The 21,440-nt window shown below is 41.0% G+C and overlaps 1 long non-coding RNA gene across 1 annotated transcript in view; it reads right to left on the reverse strand.

Moving 5' to 3' along the window:
• Window positions 1–1,686: 1,686 nt before the first annotated feature.
• The window catches only part of LOC122556875 (uncharacterized), a 191,304-nt gene continuing 171,550 nt past the window's right edge, over window positions 1,687–21,440 (reverse strand). The window contains exon 4 of the long non-coding RNA XR_015759629.1: window positions 1,687–1,807. This is a non-coding gene — a long non-coding RNA (uncharacterized LOC122556875). The remainder of the gene's footprint in view (window positions 1,808–21,440) is intronic.

Genomic DNA, 21,440 nt, shown 5'->3' on the forward strand with positions numbered 1-21,440 from the left:
ATCACAGATTACTGTCTCATTTCTGGTTTGGGATTGAAGTCTAATTCCCTTTCTCTAAACAATACCATTTTTTTTATCACACATCTTTTTTTTAATATGAAATCATCATGCTCAATAAAAAAAAATTGGACAATAAGGATTTAAAGGAAATGCAGTATTTCATTTATAGGTCATGGAGTCACTGTGGGGATTCATCAAATGAATCTTCCTCCTTTAACAGTTGTAAGGCATGATCATATTGTAACAGTTTAGTAAGAAATATGTTCCAAATATATTATAACATGATAGTGATGACACTCACTGGTCTCAAGATGAATCACCGTGTCATGAGAGAAGTTGAATTGTGGAAAATCTCACACAATTTCACCTCTCCACTGGGAGGCATGTTAACCTTGATCTCAATAAATAGATAAATCATATGGTTTACTCTGGGAATTTACCCTAATCATAATTGAAAATACTTCCTGCTGAAAGCGAGCAAGTAAAAATGAATTGCAATTGGGGTAGTTCCTTGTGAAGCAGGCTCTTGCAGCCCCTCAGATACCAGCCAGTAATATCTTAATTGATGCTGGAGGCCTCAAGTAGAATAAGTCAATATTAGACCACACGACATTACAGTCTAGTTCAACCTTCATTTCAAGAGTGTCTATGGGAGAGCTTGGTACATATCCCTGGAGTCACCCTGTAGATAGAATGCAATTGACAGCTCGAACATTGGAAGACAGAATCATGGAATAGTTACAGTGGAGAAGGAGACCATTTGGATTATTGCATCTGTGCCAGTTCTCCAATGAACATTTCATCTGCACTTTTTTCCTAATCCATAAAATTCTTCTTTCTCAAATATCTGCCTGGCTTCCACTTATATGTTAATTGTCAATTGAACATTCCGTCACAATATCAGGCAGTGCATTCAAATCCAAATTACTCACCGTGAGAAAGGTTTTTCCACATATTAATTTGCTTCCCTTATTCATGATGTTAAATCTGTGCCCCCTTGTTCTGTTCACAAGTGAGGACAGATTTTCCTTATTCACTATGCCCACTCGCCTCACGAGTTTAAATTCTTCCATCAAATCTCTTCTGCATGGAGAGAAGACCTCTCCAACCTACATAGGATAGGAGCTTGAAATTATTTAAGAAGCATCCAACTGTTTGTGTTTGTGGAAGTATGAGATAAAATGGATCTAAGTGAGTGTTCTGTTTAATTCCTCATTGTACAGACCAGGGTACTGTACTTAAACTGTTAATTCCTGTTAGACGTCAACTGTGTTGCAGTTGGTAGTGTACCACTGTGATAGACTGATTAACTCAGTTTGTTGGTCAGCTGGTTTGTGACGCTGAGTAACACTAACAGGTTGGGTTCAGTTCCCACACTGACTGAGGATATCTTGGAGGATTCTACCATCTCAACCTCTCCCCTGGCCTGGGGTGTGGTGATCCTCAGGTTAAACCACCACAAGTCACCCATTTATAATGAGAGAGTCACCTTATGGTCGGGTAAAACTTTTGAATTAGCTTTATTGTCATGTCTATTCACATGAGTCCCGTGAAAAGTTTGCAAGTAGCCACTTACAGTATCACCTTAGGTACAAAGGTACCAATTCCTAAGTATAAATACTTTGGGGAAAAATTAAGAAATAAAAGGTTCAGCAATAAATTAGAAAAATAGAGAGATAAGAATTCAGAATAACAGTACTTCCAACGCAGACAGCATCGGGCTTCAGCTTGAGGCCAGGGAACAGGACGATGCTGAGGCTGGGAACCCAAGCACACGCTGAGGGTGGAGTTCACACTTGTTTTCACCCTGGACAGGAGATAAAAAGAAAAAGGAAGAAAAACAGTAAAAGAGAGAGTGAAAATGAAAAGAAATGGACTGAGCAGACTCAGGCACCATCTTGGAATCTTTGGACTTTACTTGCAATTATTCATTCAGAGGATGAGGGCATCACTGACTGCGAGGAGAAAGTGAGGGCTGCAGATGCTGGAGGTCAGAGCTGAAAAATGTGTTGCTGGAAAAGCGCAGCAGGTCAGGCAGCATCCAAGGAGCAGGAGAATCGACGTTTCGGGCATGAGCTGAAGAAGGGCTCATGCCCGAAATGTCGATTCTCCCGCTCCTTGGATGTTGCCTGACCTGCTGCGCTTTTCCAGCAACACATCACTGACTGCACTAACATTTATTGACCATCCCTAGTTGCCCCTTGAGAAAGTGGTGGTGAGCTGCCTTCATGAATTGCTACAGTCCATGAATTCTGGATCCACCCACAATGCCGTTAGGAAAGGATTTCCAGGATATTGACCCAATGATGCTGAAGGAACAGTGATACATTTCCACATTAGGATGGTGAGTGGCTTGGAGGGGAACTTGCAGGGGGTGGTGTTCCCATGTATCTGCTGTCCTTGTCCTTTTGGATGAAAGTGGTCGTGGGTTTGGAAGGTGATGTCACCCAAGTCCTGGAGCTTCAACAACAACAGCAAGGTTTCCAGAAAAGAAAACTGTTCTGTGATCGTTGTTTCTGTCTGGTCAGTGATTCCAATCAATGTTGGTTGTTAGAATCCTGCACCAGGATGAGTCATAACATTAGGTTGGAGTTTTAGCCAAGACTTAGTGGTGACAGTTACAAGTATTCTGGAAGGTTCTGAGTTCAAAATCCACCTTAGATATGGAATCTCAACTGATAATTTACTGCAACACTGCCAAAGATTCTTAGCTTTGGATGACACCCAATGGCAAAGGCTTTGACTGTTTTTTCAGGCAGTTATAAAACATTCAGCATCACCTTCTCAAGGAATAACACAAACAAGTAATGATTTGGTCACTCAGACTTTGAGCTTTACTGGTAAAAGACAACTTTTGTCAAAGCTTTTGTGCTTGCAAGTATCAGGACATTTCACAAGTGGACTAATTTCAGAGCTGAAAATGTGTTGCTGGAAAAGCGCAGCAGGTCAGGCAGCATCCAGGGAACAGGAGAATCGACGTTTCGGGCATAAGCCCTTCTTCAGGAAGCCCTGAAGAAGGGCTTATGCCCGAAACGTCGATTCTCCTGTTCCCTGGATGCTGCCTGACCTGCTGCGCTTTTCCAGCAACACATTTTCAGCTCTGATCTCCAGCATCTGCAGTCCTCACTTTCTCCTTCCCGACTAATTTCAGAGGCATGAGAGGACAATACTGTTTAGTGGGCAACTAGCTAAAGATATGAGGAGGCATTGTAAATGTTAGACTGTCAGTAGTGAGCTCACAATGGCACATCTGTGGGTCATGGAAGTGATAAATATTAACACACAGACAGAAAGAACATTTACACACACTCTGCTTATTTCAACTCAACAAAATAGGTCTCAGCCATTGGTTTATACAATTCTCTGACCAATTAGAGCCAAGGTGCATGGTTTAAAATTTCAGCAAAGCCTGGTGGTTAATTGTCAATCATCACTAACTGCTGCATTCCTCATTGTCTAATGAGAAAAGTCTTGCAGAATAAAACAAACAAACTTTATTGCTTCTCTGCAAATATTCTCAGGTTATAATAATAGACTCTCTATGTCTATAAACACTGCTTGGTTCCCTGTTTCTGTAGGGTCATGGTAATTGTATTCACTTTAGAAATGGACAAGGTGCTGTTTCAAAACCCATCCAAAGTATTTGTGTGAATTGCCACTGTCACAGTAGAGACCTGATTCCTGACTTATGCCCTCTTGTGGTGCAGTGGGAGCATTCCCTGGATCAGGAAGCCTGGGTTCAAATCCCACTTGCTCAAATGATCTGTAATAACATCCCTGAACAGGTTGATTAGAAAAATTAAAATAAAACTAAATAAAAATATACAAACAGTATTGGGAGGTCCTCTGTGTTCCACAAGATCCTTCATTCCTCACTCACCAAGTCCTCATGACATCATCAATGGGCATCATGCTTATTGTATTAACCTTTTAGACCCATAATCAACAAGCACCTAATCAGTCTCTGGTTCCTAGATACTTCACTACACTCCATTTATCTACAATATTCCAACATAATATTGTCTTAGCCAGATACCTGCAACAAAACAACCAGCAAAAGCCTGGCCAGAACACCTTCATCATCCTTTGAAAGGAATGATTCACCCTTGTGAACTTCCATGACCTTGCAGGAGCATTTGCACACCTCAGTCCTCTGTAGGGCTCAGATGATACATACATGATGTCCTATGTTGTTTCTGCTCTGCTCCTAACTAATTGGAAGTGCCTTAAGAGAGATGAAAGCATGTTATTGAATGTGCAGCAAGATGTTTACCTGTGTTTCCTTACCAAAAGATAGAAAAAAACTCTGACTGGACTTTACTAGACAATCCTTTAGCCCCATGGCCATTATCTCTTACAACAAACACATGGACTTAAATGGACAATGGAATTAAAGAAAAGAGACATTAGAGTTTAGAAGAAGGAGAGGTGATCTCATTGAAATATACAGGATTCTTAAGGAGCTTGACAGGATAAACGCTGAGACGATGTTTCCCCTCATGGGAGAGTCTAGAACAGAGGACATAGTTTCAAAATAAAGGGACAATTTAAGACTGAGATGAGGAGGAATTTCTTCTCTCAGAGGGTTGTGAGTCTTTGGAATTCTTTGCCACATAGAGCGGTGGGGGTCGAGTCCTTGTGTATACTTAAGGCTGACATAAATAGCTTATTAATCATAAGGGGAATCAAGGGTTACAGGGTAAGGGCAGGAATGTGGATGTGAGGACTGTCAGATCAGCCATAATCCTATTGAATGGCAGAGCAAGCACAAGAGGGGCTGAAGCTTCCTGGTTCTATTTTCTACAGTCTCATCGACAAAGTCTGCAAAAATGAAAAAGAGCATACAGATGCAGAGATAGCCTAATCCTTTATTTTATAATTCTTATAAATAATACATAAATTTTTGAAAACGTAATGAACTCATAGGAATAAGAGTAGGCCATTCAGCCCCTTGAGCTTATTCCACCATTTAATGAGACCATGGCTGATCTGTTGCCTCAATCCATATACCTGACTTTGGCTCACATTCTTTAATATCTTTGCCGAACAAAAAACTATCAATCTCAGATTTTAAATTAACAACTAATCTAGCATCCACTCCCACTTGTGGAAGAGAGTTGCCACTCAACCTGTTTCTTGCAAAATGTAATGGTTGAATTTTTAGGGTGTTAAATGTAGAAGCAGATTATGTAAATAGTGAGTTCAAGCTGCAACCATCCAGGCAAGTGTGACGTATTCCATAACATCATGACATGTACCTTGTCAATGGAGGACAGAGTTTGTGAGTTCCTCACTTTAATCCTCTCCTCTGAACCTGAGTTGCTTCAGCATTATTCCTGTGAGCCAATGCTGTGGGTTTCAGAGGGATCTGGATGTCCTTGTACATGAATTGCAAAAGGTCTTTTATAAAAGTAGACGAATTGGGAAAACAAATTGAACATTATTGTTTATTGTGAGGGGAATTGAATGCAAAAGGAGGAAGGTTACGTTTCCATTAGACATGGAACTGGGGAGAATACTTCTGGTGTATTGTACGAAGTACTGGTCTCCTAATTTAATGAAGGGTATAAATACAATATGAGCAATTCCCCCAGGTTGGACAAGCTGTGCACGTATATGGAAATTAGAAGAGTGAGAGATAACTTGATTGAAACATACAGATTCTTTACAGGAAGAGTCTTTACAGGATAGCTGTGAAGAGGGTAGTTTATCTTGTGGGTAAATCTAGAGCCATATATCACAAGTTTGCTCACTGAGCTGGAAGATTCGTTTGCAGACGTTTCATCACCATAATAGGTAGCATCTTCAGTGTTCCTCCAGTGAAGCACTGGTGTTATGTCCACTTTCTCTTTATGTGTTGGGTTTCCTCGGGCTGGTGATGTCATTTCTTGTGGCAATGCCATTTCCTGTGTTTGAATTGTAATTTCCTGTTCTTTTTCTCAAGGGGTGATAGACTGGATCCAAATTGATGTGTTTGTTCATAGAGTTCCGGTCGGAATGCCATGCTTCTAGGAATTCTCATGCATATCTCTATTTGGCTTATCCTAGGATGGATGTATTGTCCCTGTCCTCATATGAATGTAAGGATACTAGTGATAGTCATATCTTCTTGTGGCTAGTTGATGTTCATGTATCCTGGTGGCTAGTTTCCTGCCTGTTTGTCCAATGTAGTATTTGTTACAGTTCTTACAAGGTATTTTGTAAGTGACATTAGTTTTGCTTGTTGTCTGTATAGGATCTTTTAAGTTCATTAGCTGCTATTTTAGTGTGTTAGTGGGTTTGGGGATTACCATGATGCCAAGGGGTCTGAGTAATCTGGCAGCTATTTACAAGACGTCTTTGATGTAGGGGAGTGGCTAGGGTTTCTGGACGTGTTTTGTCTGCTTGTTTGGATTTGTTGCTGAGAAATCTGTGGACTGTGTTAACTGGGGACCCATTATTTAGAATGGTGACGAAACGTCCGAAAATGAACCTTCCAGCTCAGCGAGCAAACTTACATCCAGAACCTCAACCTGAGCTACAAATCTTTTCCAAATTCGCTACAATGCATCACTCTTTATAAATAAGGGAGCACCCATTTAAGACACAGATGAGTGGAAGATTTTTTCCCTCCAAAGTGCCATGAACCATTGTAACTCTCTTTGACAAAAGCTGTTGGAAGCAGGGTCAAATAAATCATGTTCAACTTTTCTATTCACTCACTTAAAGCTTAAAATTGAGGAACCAAAGGAAATGATATTTCCCTGATCATGACCAAACACTTTGTCAGCTTACGAACATGCATTGCACTCCAGTTTGTCTTTCTCTGTAGTTGGAATAATTAGTGGAAAATAATCATCTCCTCTGAACTGGAATTGCTCCAGCATTATTCTTGTGAGCCCATGCTGTGAGATGTCTATGATTTGAATCTTTTTTTGATAATGGAATGCACAGAATAGCACACAATATTACTGAAAGGATCTGTGACATTTTTGCTGCTTTTTTTAATGTTCTTCAGTTTTGGAAGCACATGTAGAATGGTCTTCACTGGTGGAATATGGACCGTTTTGATAGGGGAGCTGGGGAGCTGAGCTTTGAAGGAAAGGCCAGCGATTTTCTTTGTCTGTCTTTAATTGCCATGAAAAAGGTAGGGGTGAGCTGCCTGACATTTGAAAGTTGGTGAATATATTGCACTTTGTTTTTTCTGCAAGTGACCTTTTTGTCGACATGAAATTTGTATTCAGTTTACTACATTCTGACATTGTATTTTGTTTAACACACACAGAGGAAAATTGGGACAAATGCAGACAAGTAACATAAAAGCTGCACAAGTGACAGACAATGACTACATCCAATCTAATTGTCACTCCTTGAGATTGAATGATGTTGCCATTGCTGTATATCCCATATCAACATCCTGATGGTTACCATTGACCAGAAACTGAACTAGACTAGCCAATTAAGTACGTGACTACTGTTGTGGACTAGGCCACACCACTCAAAACATTCTTAAGCAGGCAGCCTTAGACCTAAATTTGCAATTTGTTTCGGTCAGTGTACAGTGAAAATTACCCAGAGTAAGATAGCTAGGTTGACTACTGGATTTTAAAACAGACAAAAATATTATTCACAAAATTACACAATGGAACACAAAAAACATAATAAAGAACCCCTAAAGAACTCAACCTATCCAGCTAGACTTAATTATGCTGTTCCAAATATACACAACAGTCCCAATAAGCAAACTCCCTTTAAAACCAGTATAAATGGAACACAGGTTTACAGGTTGAAGTTGAAGGGCAGAAAAGAGAGTGAGTTTCCACACAGCTCCCTGTTGAACATCCCAGTTCATACTGAACTAAAAACCGCTCCGCTCAGCTCAGCTAGAGAGCTGACCACTCCCTCTCTTTACACAGGTCACTTCGAAAGCATGACCACTTTGGCTTGCTCTTGTAGTGTCACAAAGCCAGTCTCTTTTTTTGCTAAAAGCTGTTGCCTTGGCTCAAGGAGACACTGTCCTTGATTTTTTTCAGAGGGGTAATAAACCAGACGAGACTGCAATAAGTCTGATTTGGTACAGAGATGAAAAGGGCTTTGAGAGGCCTTTTGTTCAGGCCAAAGTGACCTGTTTTAGAAGTGACCCGTAGAATGAAAGGGAAGTGGTCAGCCCTCTAGCTGAGCAGTTTAGTTCAGTTCAGAACTGATTGGGAGTTCAACAGTGAGCTGTGTGGAAACAAACTCTCTCTCTCCCTCCCCCTCTCTATCTCTCTCTGTCTCTCTCTCTCTCCCTGCCCTTCTAACTCCAACCTGTAAGCATCTGACCTTTTTTGTACTGTGTTTTAAAAGAGGTTTGCTTATTGGGACTGTTGTGTATATTCGGAACTGCATAATTAAGTCTAGCTTGGTTCTTTCAGTCACCAAACGTTTTCTGGATGTGGATGCAATAACTTTGGAAAGTTTGCAATAAGTGAATAGGACCAAGCTGCAGTAATTAGCAGACAAGCTGGAATTGGACCTGCCTGTTTCTGTGAGGAAAGGAGAGATAATTACAGCAGTAGCTCAGCATTTAAACTTGCTGGAGAAACCATCCGAATCTATAGAGATGGCAAGAATTCAATTGCAAATGAAACAGCTTGAGTTAGAGGCAAGAGATAAGGAAAGGGCAGCAGAATGAAACAGTTTGAGTTATGATTAAAAGCAGAAGAGAGGGAAAAAGAGATAGCAGAGAAAGAAAAAGAGAGAGCTTTTGAACTTCAAAAACTGACACTTAAAATGGAAAGTCAGCTTAAAAGGCTGGAGATAAAGGCTGAAGGTAACCTTAGCAAGGAAGTAGTGCAAACTCAGGTGGAAGAGCAGAGAGTTAAATTGTCAAGGTTAGCAGCTGAATTGGCTGATGATTATGAGCTGGTCCATAAAACACGGTTTGGCTTCCAGAATCAATTTCAGTCCATGAGGGATAGAAATTGGGGCAAAGAGAAATCCTCACGTGGAAAGGGAAAGGTAGATCTCAGTGAAACTCATAAGGATAATTTACCACAGGGTATAAAGAAGCCCTTCAGGAGGAGAAAGAAGTTTTAAAAACTGAGGTGTTTTCATTGTAATAAAGTATGCCACACAAAATCAAAGTGTTAGTGGTTTAGGAGAAATCCAGATGGAGAAAAACCAGACAAGCTTGGAAGTTTCTTTGGACTGGTAACAAAAAGCACAAGGGAAGTTAGACAACTGCCTCAGAATGTACAAGATGATCAGTGGCTGGTTAAGGAGGAAGTGCCAGATCTGCTTAAAAAATATACATGCAAGGGTAAAGCTTATTCACATAGGCCAGGAATAGTAGGTAAGAAGGTTACAATATTAAGGGACACAGTCTGTAATGCTGAAGGACGAGGAGATATGTATTCCTGAGGGACTATTGCCAGAAAAGTTACTTGTAACAGGAATTCATGGTGAGACAAAAAGTGCTCAATTATGTAAAGTGAGGCTAGAGTGTCCAGAGAAGAGTAAAGAATTTGTGGTGAGAGAACTGGACAAACTCTCAGCTCCAGGAATACAATTTGTCCTTGCAAATGAGATTGCTGATTCACCAGTAGGCGTGCTGCCTGCTCTAGTTGAAAAGCCAGTGGAGACGCAGGCAAATGAAGACTTGGAGAATGTTTATCCAGGAATTTTCCCTGAGGCATAAGCTGAAGCAAGAGAGATCAAAGGGCACAGATAAGGAAGCTGATTATAGCTTTATCAGAAACTTCTTCGATCAGATAAGTGGAACAAAGAAAGAGCAAATAGGTAAACATGCCAGTATCTTTAGCTCTGCTAAAGTGATTGAATTACAGCAGAAAGATGAGAACTTAAAACAGTTATATGAAAAGGCATTTACAGAGAAGGAAACTGATTGCATTGCTGTATCTTATTACTTAACAAATGATGTCTTAATGAGAAAATGGAGACCATCACACATTCAAGCAGATGACAAATAGGCAGAGATTCATCAAATTGTTTTGTCAGGAGTGTATATAAAGAAGATGCTGCAAGTGGGACGTGAGCTACCACTTGAAGGTCATTTAGGGGCAAGGAAAACACAGGTTAAAATACAAAGACATTTTTACTGGCCTGGACTATGCAAGGATGTAGTTGACTTTTGCCAGATATGTCATACATGTCAGCTAATCAGAAAACCACAGGCAGTAATAAAACCTGCAGCTTTAATATCTATTCCAACATTTGAGGAACCTTTCACAAGAGTCTTGATTGATTGTGTAGATCCCCTACCTCAAACAAAAAGCAGGAATAAGTATTTATTAACAATAATGGATGTGTTGACTAGATTTTCAGAGACAATCTTATTATGCAACATCACAACTACTTACTTAAGAAGAATTACTTAAATTTTTTACTAGATACGGACTGCCAATAGAGATCTATCAGATCAATAATCAAACTTCACATCCAAACTATTCAAGAAGGTTATGGATAACTTGGGAATAAAGCAATTCAAATCTACTGTGTACCATCTGGAATCACAGGGAGCGCTAGAGAGATGGCATCAAACACCGAAGACCATGTTGAGGACTTATGGTCAGGACTATCCAAATGATTGGGATAAGGGTGTTCCATTTGTGCTTTTTGCAATCAGAGATGCCCCAAATGAATCGACCAAATTCAGTCTATTTGAATTAGTTTTTGGGCATGAAGTAAGAGGACTGTTAAAATTGACTAAGGAGAAAATTTTAAGTCAGAATTCAGAGACCATCCATTTGGACTCTGTGTCAAATTTTAGAGAATTATTAAGTAGAGCTGGAGAGTTGGTTAGACAGCATTTCAAAGTATCACAGCATACAATGAAGCAGGAAATGGATAAGAAATCACAAATTCACAATTTTGCAGTTGGGGATAAGGTGTTGGTGTTATTTCCAGTAACAGGTGAGCCTTTAAAACCAAGGTTTAGTGGACTGTGTCAAATTGAGAAGAAATTGAGTGAGGTGAATGACTTTATAAGGACTCCAGGCAGGAAGAAATCTCACAGAGTGTGTCATGTGAATATGCTCAAAAAGTATTTTGATAGGGAAGGAAAGCAAGAGGAGAAGGTGTTAATGATTACAGCTCAGAAGGAAGAACCAAGCTCAGAGGATTCTGAATTGGACATTCCTCAAATCAAATTAGACAATGAGTAAGTTGTCAAAAATTGGGATAAATTATTGACCTACCTTCTGCAAGAAAATCAAAATGACCTGAAAGAGTTATTACTATCACATGGGGAGATATGTGGAAATAAACTGGGAAGTACTAACCTAATTGTGCATGATGTAGAGGATCAGAGATATTGTTCCAATTAAGCATAACCCTCTAAGGTTGGCACAGGTTCAGAAGGAGATAGAGCACATGTTCCAAGATGGCGTAATCAAAGTGAGTTACTGTGACTGGAGCTCACCCATAGTCATGGTGCCAAAGCCAGATGGTACCCAATGGTTATTTGAGGACTATCGCAAAGTCAACGCCGTTACAAAGACTGATGTATATCCAATTCCATGGTTGGAGGACTGTGTTGAAAAAGTGGGACAAGCAACTTACATTTCTAAGTTGGACTTGCTCAGGGGCTACTGGCAAGTACCTCTGTCAGAGAGAGCAAAGGCAATTTCAGTTTTCGTAATGCCAAATGGACAATATCTGTTCAAAGTCATGCCATTTGGTATGAAAAACCCTCCAGCCACATTTCAGAGACTGACTAATAAGGTAATTGCCGGATTACCCAACTGTGTGGTGCATATTGATGACCTTGTGATTTTTAGTCATTCATGGAAGGAACATTTATAGTATTTATCGGACTTGTTTGATCGACTTCGCGAGGCAGGCTTGGTGGGAAACCGAGCTAAAAATGAATTTGCCAAAGCCCAAGTCACCTTCCTGGACATGGACAAATGGCCCCATAAGATGTGAAAACAAAAATAATTGGGGAATTTCCCACACTGTCGACAAAAAAAGCAGTACTATGGTTCCTGGGGTTGAGTGGATTTTACTGAAAGTTTGCACCGAACTTCAGCAGTGTGGCTGCTCCACTCACCGAATTGTTAAAAAAGGGCAAGAAATTTCAGTGGACAGCAGACTGTCAAAAGGAATTTGACAGCCTAAGAACTGTGTTAACCACTGCCCCAGTATTAGCCACCCTGGATTACACAAAGCCTTTCAAGGTGTCTATCAATGCCAGTGATGTGGGTGTTGATGAGGTGTTCCTGCAGGAGGATGACAAGGGGATAGAAAGACCCCATGGAATATTTTTCCAGGAAGTTGAATGTTCATTAGCAGAAATATTCAACGGTGGAGAAAGAGATGTTTAAGCTTGGTGTTGGCCTTACAACATTTCAGTGTTTACACTACCAGCAATGCATCTGTGACAATCGTACACACTGATCATAACCCATTGACATTTGTGGAAAATGTGAAGGACAAGAATGCCAGACTGCTTAGATGGAGCTTGTTGTTGTAACCATTTAATTTGACAAATGTGATTGCCGATGCGTTATCGAGACTCGAATGAAATACGGGGGTGTTCGATGGTGGGTGTACTGCAGCCTGAATGTTTATTGTTAGTAACATATAAATGTGTGTTTAGATTACTGACCAGGTTTTGAAGGGTTAAAAATGAAACCATCTTTTGGTATTAATGTTTTTTTTTACCGGGGGAGGTGTTACAAAGCTAGTCCTTTTTTATCTAAAAGCTGTTCCTTGGCTCAAGGAGACTCTGTCCTTGATTTGTTTCAGAGGGGTAATAAACCAGGCCAGGCTCCGATCAGTCTGATTTGGTACAGAGATGAAAAGGACTTTAACAGGCTTTTTTAAATATATAAACAGATGAGACTTCAGGCCAAAGTGGTCATGGTTTAAAATTGACCTGTACAATGAAAGGGATGTGGTCAACTCTCCAGCTTAGCAGTTTAGTTCACTTCAGAACTGGTTGGGAGTTCAACAGTGAGTTGTGTGGAAACAAACTCTCTCACTCTTTCTCTGCCCTTCTAAGTCCAACCTGTAAACATCTAACCCTTTTTGTACTGTGTTTTAAAAGGGATTTGCTTACTGGGACTGTTGTGTATATTCGGAACAGCATAATTAATTCTAGTTTGGGTAGACTGAGCTCTAGATCATAGAACATAGAACATTACAGTGCAGTACAGGCCCTTTGGCCCACGATGTTGCCCCAACCTGTCATACCAATCTGAAGAGGAGAAAGTGAGGACTGCAGATGCTGGAGATCAGAGCTGAAAATGTGTTGCTGGAAAAGTGCAGCCGGTCAGGCAGCATCCAAGGAGCAGGAGAATCGACGTTTCGGGCATGAGCCCGAAGGACTGAAGAAGGGCTCATACCAATCTGAAACCCATCTAACCTACACTATTCCATGTACGTCCATATACTTGTCCAATGATGACTTAAATGTACTTAGAGTTGGCGAATCTACTACTGTTGCAGGCAAAGCATTCCATACCCTTACTACTCTCTGAGTAAAGAAACTACCTCTGACATCTGTCCTCCATCTATCACTCTGTAGGAGTTCTTTATTCTGTTCTTTGTGTTTATTTGGTAATTTTGTGAATAAACTTTTGCCTGTTTCAAAATCTAGTAATCAACCTAACTATCTCACTCCAGGTAATTTTCACTGTACAATTAACAAAACAATCTCCAAAGTTATGGTCTGGGCTGCCTGCTTAAGAATGTTTGGAGTGGTCTGGCCTAGTTCATAACATCACAAACTTGATTGAGTTTTTTGAGAAAATAATCATAAAGATCAATGAGGGCAGAGCAGTAGACATTGTTTACTTGGACTTAGTGAAGCCCTTGACAAGGTTCCGCATGGTAGACTAATTAATAAAGGTAGGTCACATGGGATTCAGGGTGAGCTGCTAATTGGATACAAAATAGGCTTAACGGCAGGAGGCAGAGTGTATTGTTGAAAGGGTGTGACCAGCAGTTCCACAGGGATTGGTGCTGGGTCTGCTTTTGCTTGTCATTTATGTAAATGGCTAGGATGAGAATATCAAAAGTATGGTTAGTAAGTTTCTGGTAATACCAAAATTGGTGGTGTACTGGTCAGTGAAGACGGTTATCTAATGTTACAAAGAGATCTTGATCAACTGAGTCAATGGGCTGAGGAGTGGCAGGTGGATAAATGCCAGGTATTCTATTTTGGTAAAACAAACAAAAGCAGGACCTACATAATTAATGGTAGGGTCCTGGGGAATGTTGTTAAACAAAGAGACCTAGGGGCATAATTTAAGGTGAGAAGAGAAAGATTTTAAAAATCCAAGAGGGGAAAGTTTTATTTACGAAGAGTGGTTTGTGTGGAATGAACGGCCAAAGGAAGTGGCGGATGCTGATACAGTAACAATGCTTAAAAGACATTTGGATGAGATCATGAATAGGAAAAATTTGGAGGGATATGGGCCCAATGCAGGCAGGTGGGACTAGTTTAGTTTGGGGACATGGTTGGTATGGACTATTTGGACGGATGGGTCTGTTTCCATGCTGTATGACTCCTTGACTTGAACATCTAACCGAGATGGATATTATAATGCGGTGTTGAGGTTGTGCTGTTCTGTAGAAGTGCTGTCTTTTTGGATGAAAGTCATGAAATAAAGCCAATTATGCTGTCTCAGTTGGGTATCAGAACATATAAGATAAGAGCAAAATAAGGGATGATGCCCACTGAGGCATAGAAAGCACAATGTGGTTGGAGTTCATTAGTTTAAGGCATGTGTCTGATTGTGAGATTGATACAGAGAAGTGAGTACAGTATAAGAGGAATAACCAGGTATGGAATAACAAATAGCAAGAGTTTCCACAGGTACTTAAGAAGGAAAAAAGTACACAGAATGAGTGTTGGTCCTGTAGAGAGTGAGAATGGGGAGTTAATAATAGACAGTATGGAAATGGCAGATGAAATGAAGTAATATTTTCTTCCATCTTGACCGAAAGCATTGCTATGATAGGGATAAATCAGGAGATTGAAAGGAGATGACGACTTTGTGAAATGACAAAAACATGGGGAATCAGAGCTGAGAAAACGGATGGACCTGTAGGCTGGTAAATCCTTGGGTCATGATCGCCTTCATCTCAGACTGAGTAGACGTGGTGTTAATTTTCCAAAATTTGCAAGATTCAGGAAAGGTTTCATCTGACTGGGAAGTAGCAAAGTTTGCCCTTACATGCCAGAAGATAGAATGGCAATAAAAAATAGGGAAGTGGTGATCAGTTAGCTGGACATCTACCATGTTAGACACAGTCATTAAGAATCCCTCATGGTAATTGGGAAGAGTGGGCATGGCTTTGTCAAAGGGTTATCATGTTCAACAATCTATTGGTGTCCTTTGAAGAAGTAGTGTGCACTGTGAAAAAAGGGGAGACTGCAGACATACTATGCTTGGATTTGCATAAAGCATTTACCCAGGCGCTATATTGATGGCTATGGTGCTCAGTAGGAGCTCCACTTTATTCCCAGATAGATCAGCCCCAACCCAAACCACTTGCAGGAAAGAAGTTTTTCTCATCTCGCATTTGTTTGTTTTACAAATGACTTTAAACGTAGCTGTCTGGTTTGCATGTGGGTAAACATTCTCCCTGTCTACTCTGTCCAGTTCACTCATGATTTCAAAACTCTTGATCAAATCTCCTCCCAGCCTTTCCCTCTCTAAGGAGAACAGTCCCAACTTCTACAATCTATCCTCCTCACTGAAGTTTCTCATCCTGGAACCATTCTTGTCAATCGCTTCTGCACTCTCTCCAATACATTCACACCTTTCCGATAATGTGGCGCCCACACTGTACACAATACTCCAGCTATAGTCTAACAGGTGTCTTATACAAGTTCCCCTGAAATGCTATGGTAATGATATTTATCTCAACTACACCATGTTCCAAATTCTACATTACTCCAGTAATGTTTTACTGGATTCTTTTTGGATTAACTAATGCTCGACTTCCCCACATATTGTACAGTCAGTTGTAAGAAGGCCAAGGGAGCTCACGAGAAAGGAAGCCATTGGATCTGCAAAACTGATGTACTACAAATTAGTAATGATTTAATTAGACCTATTTTCATAAGGTTAAGCTCCAGGCTTTCACAGCAATTTAGCAGTGCCAAATATTGGATTCAATTTATCTTCCAATCATTTCATTATTTTAAATTCCAAAGTATGTGCGTACACACACACACACACACACACACTCACACACACTCATACAAATGCATGCACGTCCACAAATACACCCAGTCATACACGCACTTACACAGACAGAAAGACACATACACGTGCACACGCTCTCTCTCTCTCACGCACGCACACACACACAAATATGTTGCACTTTTTTTGAATTATCCTTACATGGGATGTGGGCATCATTGGTTAGGCCAGCACTTAGTGCTCATCCTTAATTTGCTTTCGGAACTTGACAATGAACTACTTTCTTGAACTGCTGAAGTCCATCTGGTGGCAGAGAGTTCCAAGCTTTTAACCCATTGACAATGAAAGAACTTTTAAAGTGGGCTTCCTGTGTAGATTAGAAGGAAAATTACTTTACTCATGTCTTCAAACATCTCCTGCCCTTATCCTTTTAGGTGACAAGGTTCATGGGCTAGGAATGTGCAATTAAAGAAAGTTTGGTAAGTTTCTGCTGCACATGTTTTATCAGAATGACAACATCGAGCATTGCTGTCACTCAGCGCTTTCTAGAGAGTATTAGGGGCTGCAATCATCTAGGCAAATGGGAAGTGTTCTATCACACTCCTGACTTGTTCCCTGTCAATGGTGACAGGCTTTGCCGGGAGCTATGGGTGAGTTATTGATGCAGGATTCCCTGCTATGACCTGCTCTTGTAGTCACTGTATTTATATGGCTGGTCCAGTTCAGTTTCTGGTTAATGGTAACCCCAGGATATTGATGTGGTGGCTTCTATTAAATGCCATTTAATGTCAAGGTGTAATAGTCAGATTGTACCTTCAGACTCAATACATCCACGGACCTTTTCTGTACTGCATTGGTTCTGTGATCTTTGCATGACAGAGGTGTGTTTAAAAATGTGACCCAATCCCGAATGCTGTCTGGGTCTAGCTGCACATGATTTAAGCTACTTCAGCAGGACGAAGGAGTTGCGAATGTTGTTGAACATTGTGTAATCATCAGCAAACATCACCACTTCTGCTCTCAGAAAGAAGGGTCACTGAAGATACAGCCAGAAATGCAGGAATCGGTTTTGGCACACCAGTCTGCCTGGCTCCAATTATATCATCCATAATACCTATTCACCTTTGATTCCTAATCATCAATAAAATTTAGCATATTCAGGCGCAGGCAGGTGGGACTAGTTTAGTTTGAGATTATGGTCGGAATGGAGTAGTTGGACTGTTTCTGTGCTGTATGACTGTATGACTCAATGTATACAGGTGACATCAGAACAATGAAGAAGGTTACCATTGAATACAACGGGATCTTGATCAGATGGGCCAATGGGCTGAGGAGTGGCAGATGGAGTTTAATTTAGATAAATTTGAGGTGCTCCATTTTGAAAAGCAAATCTTAGCAGGACTTATACACTTAATGTTAAGGTCCTGGGGAATGTTTCTGAAAAAAGAGACCTTGGAGTGTAGGTTCATTGTTCCTTGAAAGTGGAGTCACAGATAGATAGGATAGTGAAGAAGGTGTATAGCATGCTTTCCTTTATTGGTCAGAGTACTGAGTACAGGAGTTGGGAGGTCATGTTGCGGCTGTACAGGATACTGGTTAGGCCACTGTTGGAATATCACGTGCAATTCTGGTCTCCTTCTTATCTGAAGGATGTTGTGAAACTTGAAAGGATTCGGAAAAGATTTACAAGGATGTTGCCAGGGTTGGAGGATCTGAGCTACAGGGAGCGGCTGAACAGGGCTGGGACTGTTTTCCCTGGAGCATCAGAGGCTGAGGGGTGACCTCATAGAGATTTATAAAATCATGACGGGAATGGATAGGATAAATAGACAAAGTCTTTTCCCTGGGGTGGATGAGTCCAGAACTAGAGGGCATAGGTTTAGGATGAGAGGGGAAGATATAAAAGGGACCTAAGGGGCAACTTTTCCATGCAGAGGGTGGTATGTGTACGGAATGAGCTGCCAGAGGAAGTGGTGGAGGCTGGTACAATTACAAATTTAAAAGGCTACTGGATGGGTATATGAATAGGAAGGGTTTGGAGGGTTATGCGCCAGGTGCTGACAGGTGGGACTAGATTAGGTTGGGATATCTGGTCAGCATGGACAGGTTGGACTGAAGGGTCTGTTTCCGTACTGTACATCTCTCTGACTCTATGACTCTAACAATATGCTGCCATCAAAATATAGCTCACTCTTCACCATCCTTTCCAATCACATTACTGTTGTCATTAAATTTGCCTCATAAATTCTTCTCATTTTGCAAAAACAATAAATAAACAAGCAATAACTTCAATTAATTATATGAAGAAGTCATTTCGCCAGCCAGCTTTTAACAGCCACAATTAATGATCCAGTCTTTGTCCACGTTCTAGCTTTTGGTCTGTAACATTCCAGGATAAAGTATATCCAACTGTGATTCCTAAATATCATGACAATTTTTGTTACAAACCCCTTTCAATTCCAGATCATCTTCATTACCATCCTGTAGGTGAAACAGAATTCATGTTTACTGATGCATCCCCTGATGTCACCTTCATTCCTTTTAACATTTATTTGAAATTTCATAGAATTATTACAATGCAGAAGGAGACCATTCTGTCTCACATCCCTGCACCAGTTCTGTAATTTAGTGCCAATCCCTTACATTTTCTCTGTACACCTTTTCTATCCAATTAACCATCCGATGTTTTCTTGAATACCTCAGTTGAATCTGCCCCATCCACATTTCCAGACAGTGCATTCCAAACCCTAACTCCTCACTTGATGAAACACCTTTTTCTCCTGCCATCCTTGCTCTGTTTGCCCTCTTGCTCTTGAGTGAAAACTGCTTTACCCTGTCCACAGCATCCAGCCCCACCCATGATTTTGAAAACCTCCATCAGATCTCCTGTCAGCCTTATCTCCAAGGAGAGCACTAACAACAACTTCAATCTATCCTCATCACTGAAGTTTCCAACAGAAATTTCTGACATAAGCTTTGTTCTTCCTGGTTATTGTGAATCAAAAGCTGTTCTCCCTACCCACTCTGTTTGGATCCTTCATGGTTTTTTCCACCTGGATTACCTCTTCCCATAGCCTCTGCTGCTCCAAGGAAAACAATCTCAGCTTGACCCAAGTTTTCCTCTTATTTAACATTCTCAATACCTGAAAACAAGGTGCAGTGAGGATCACCTTGTTATCCTCACTGCACCTTCACTCAAAACATTACATCCATCCTGTAATGTTAATCATGTAGAAATAGGGGAATGAATTCTCCACACTCCTCAGCTGATTGCCTGAGGAAATATTCTTGCCTTAGACCCACTAATACAATGCATCCTTGCTAAACTAAAAACTATAGTAACTCTAATTTCCGAAAGGTCAGCACATTGAGATAATGGTGTAGTGTGGACCTGTTACCCACATGAAGTGTTAGCGTGGTGTGGTTGCACCTTACCTTTGAAGCAGAGGACCCTAACACTACAGAAAGAGGCCATTTGGCCCATCAAGTTTGCACCAAACCTCTGAAGAGCATCCCATGCATTCCCAGGACCCCACCCTATCCCCATAACCTTGTGTTTACCCACCTAGCCTGCATACTATGGGGCAATTTAGTGTGGTCAATCCACCCAAATCTGCACATAGAGTCATGGAGTCATAGAGATGTTGTACAGCACAGAATCAGACCCTTCAGTTCAACTCGTCCATGCCGACCAGATATCCCAACCTAATCTAATTCCACCTGCCAGCACCCGGCCTATATCCCTCCAAACCCTTCCAATTCATATACCCATCCAGATGACCTTTAAATGTTGCAATTGCACTAGCCTCCACCACTTCCATACACGTACCATCCTCTGCGTGAAAAAGTTGCCCCTTAGGTCTCTTTTATATCTTTCCCCTCTCACCCTAAACCTATGCCCTCTAGTTACAGACTTGCCCACCCCAGGGAAAACACTTTGTCTTTTTATCCTATCCATTCCCCTCATGATTTTGTAAACCTCTATAAGGTCACCCCTCAGCCTCCGACGCTTCAGGGAAAACAGCCCCAGCCTATTCAACCTCTCCCAATAGCTCAAATCCTCTAACCCTGGCAACGTCCTTTTATATCTTTTCTGAACTCTTTCAAGTTTCATAACATCTTTCCAATAGCAAGGAGATCAGAATTGCACTCAATATTCCAACAGTGGCCTAACCGATGTCCTGTACAGACGCAACATGACCTCCCAACCCCTGTACTCAATACTCTGACCAATAAAGGAAAGCATACCAAACGCCTTCTTCATTATCCTGTCTACCTGTGACTCCACTTTCAAGGGACTATGAACCTGCACTCCAAGGTCTCTTTGTTCAGCAACTCTCCCTAACATCTTACCGTTAAGTGTATAAGTCCTGATGAGATTTGCTTTCCCAAAATGCAGCACCTCACCTTTATCTAAATTAAACTCCATCTGCCACTTCTCAGTCCATTGGCCCATCTGATGTAACCTTCTTCGCTGTCCATTATACCTCCAATTTTCGTGTCATCATCAAACTTTCTAACTATAGCTCTTATGCTCACATCCAAATCATTGATATAAATGATGAAAAGTAGTGTACCCAGCACTCATCCTTGTGGCACTCCACTGGTCACAGGCCTCCAGTCTGAAAAACAACCCTCCACCACCACCCTCTATCTTCTACCTTTCAGCCAGTTCTGTATCCAAATAGTGAGTTCTCTTTGTATTCCATGAGATCTAACCTTGCTCATCACTCTCCCATGGGGCACCTTGTCGAATGCCTTACTGAAGTGCATATAGATCACATCTACCGCTCTGCCCTCATCAATCCTCTTTGTTACTTCTTCAAAATCTCGATCAAGTTTGTGAGACATGATTTCCCACGCACAAAGGCATGTTGACTATCCCTAATCAGTCCTTGCCATTCCAAATACATGTACATCCTGCACCTCATGATTCCCTCCAGCAACTTGCCCACCACCGACCTCAGGCTCACTGGTCTGTAGTTCCCTGACTTGTTCTTACCATCTTTCATAAACAGTAGCACCACGTTAGCCACCATCCAGTCTTCCAGCACATCAACTATGACTATCGATGACACTAATATCTCAGTAAGAGGCCCAGCAATCACTTTTCTAGCTTCCCACAGAATTCTAGGGTACACAGGATCAGGTCCTGGGGATTTATCCACTTTTATGCATTTCAAGACATCCAGCATTTCCTCCTCTGTAATATGGACATGTTTCAAGATGTCACCATCTATTTCCTTACATTCTATATCCTCTATATCCTTTTCCACAGTAAACATTGATGCAAAATACTTG

This window comes from Chiloscyllium plagiosum, unplaced genomic scaffold (genome assembly GCF_037043375.1).
Source record: "Chiloscyllium plagiosum isolate Xiang-an unplaced genomic scaffold, Cpla_swu_hap1 HiC_scaffold_16, whole genome shotgun sequence".
Lineage (NCBI taxonomy): Eukaryota > Metazoa > Chordata > Chondrichthyes > Orectolobiformes > Hemiscylliidae > Chiloscyllium > Chiloscyllium plagiosum.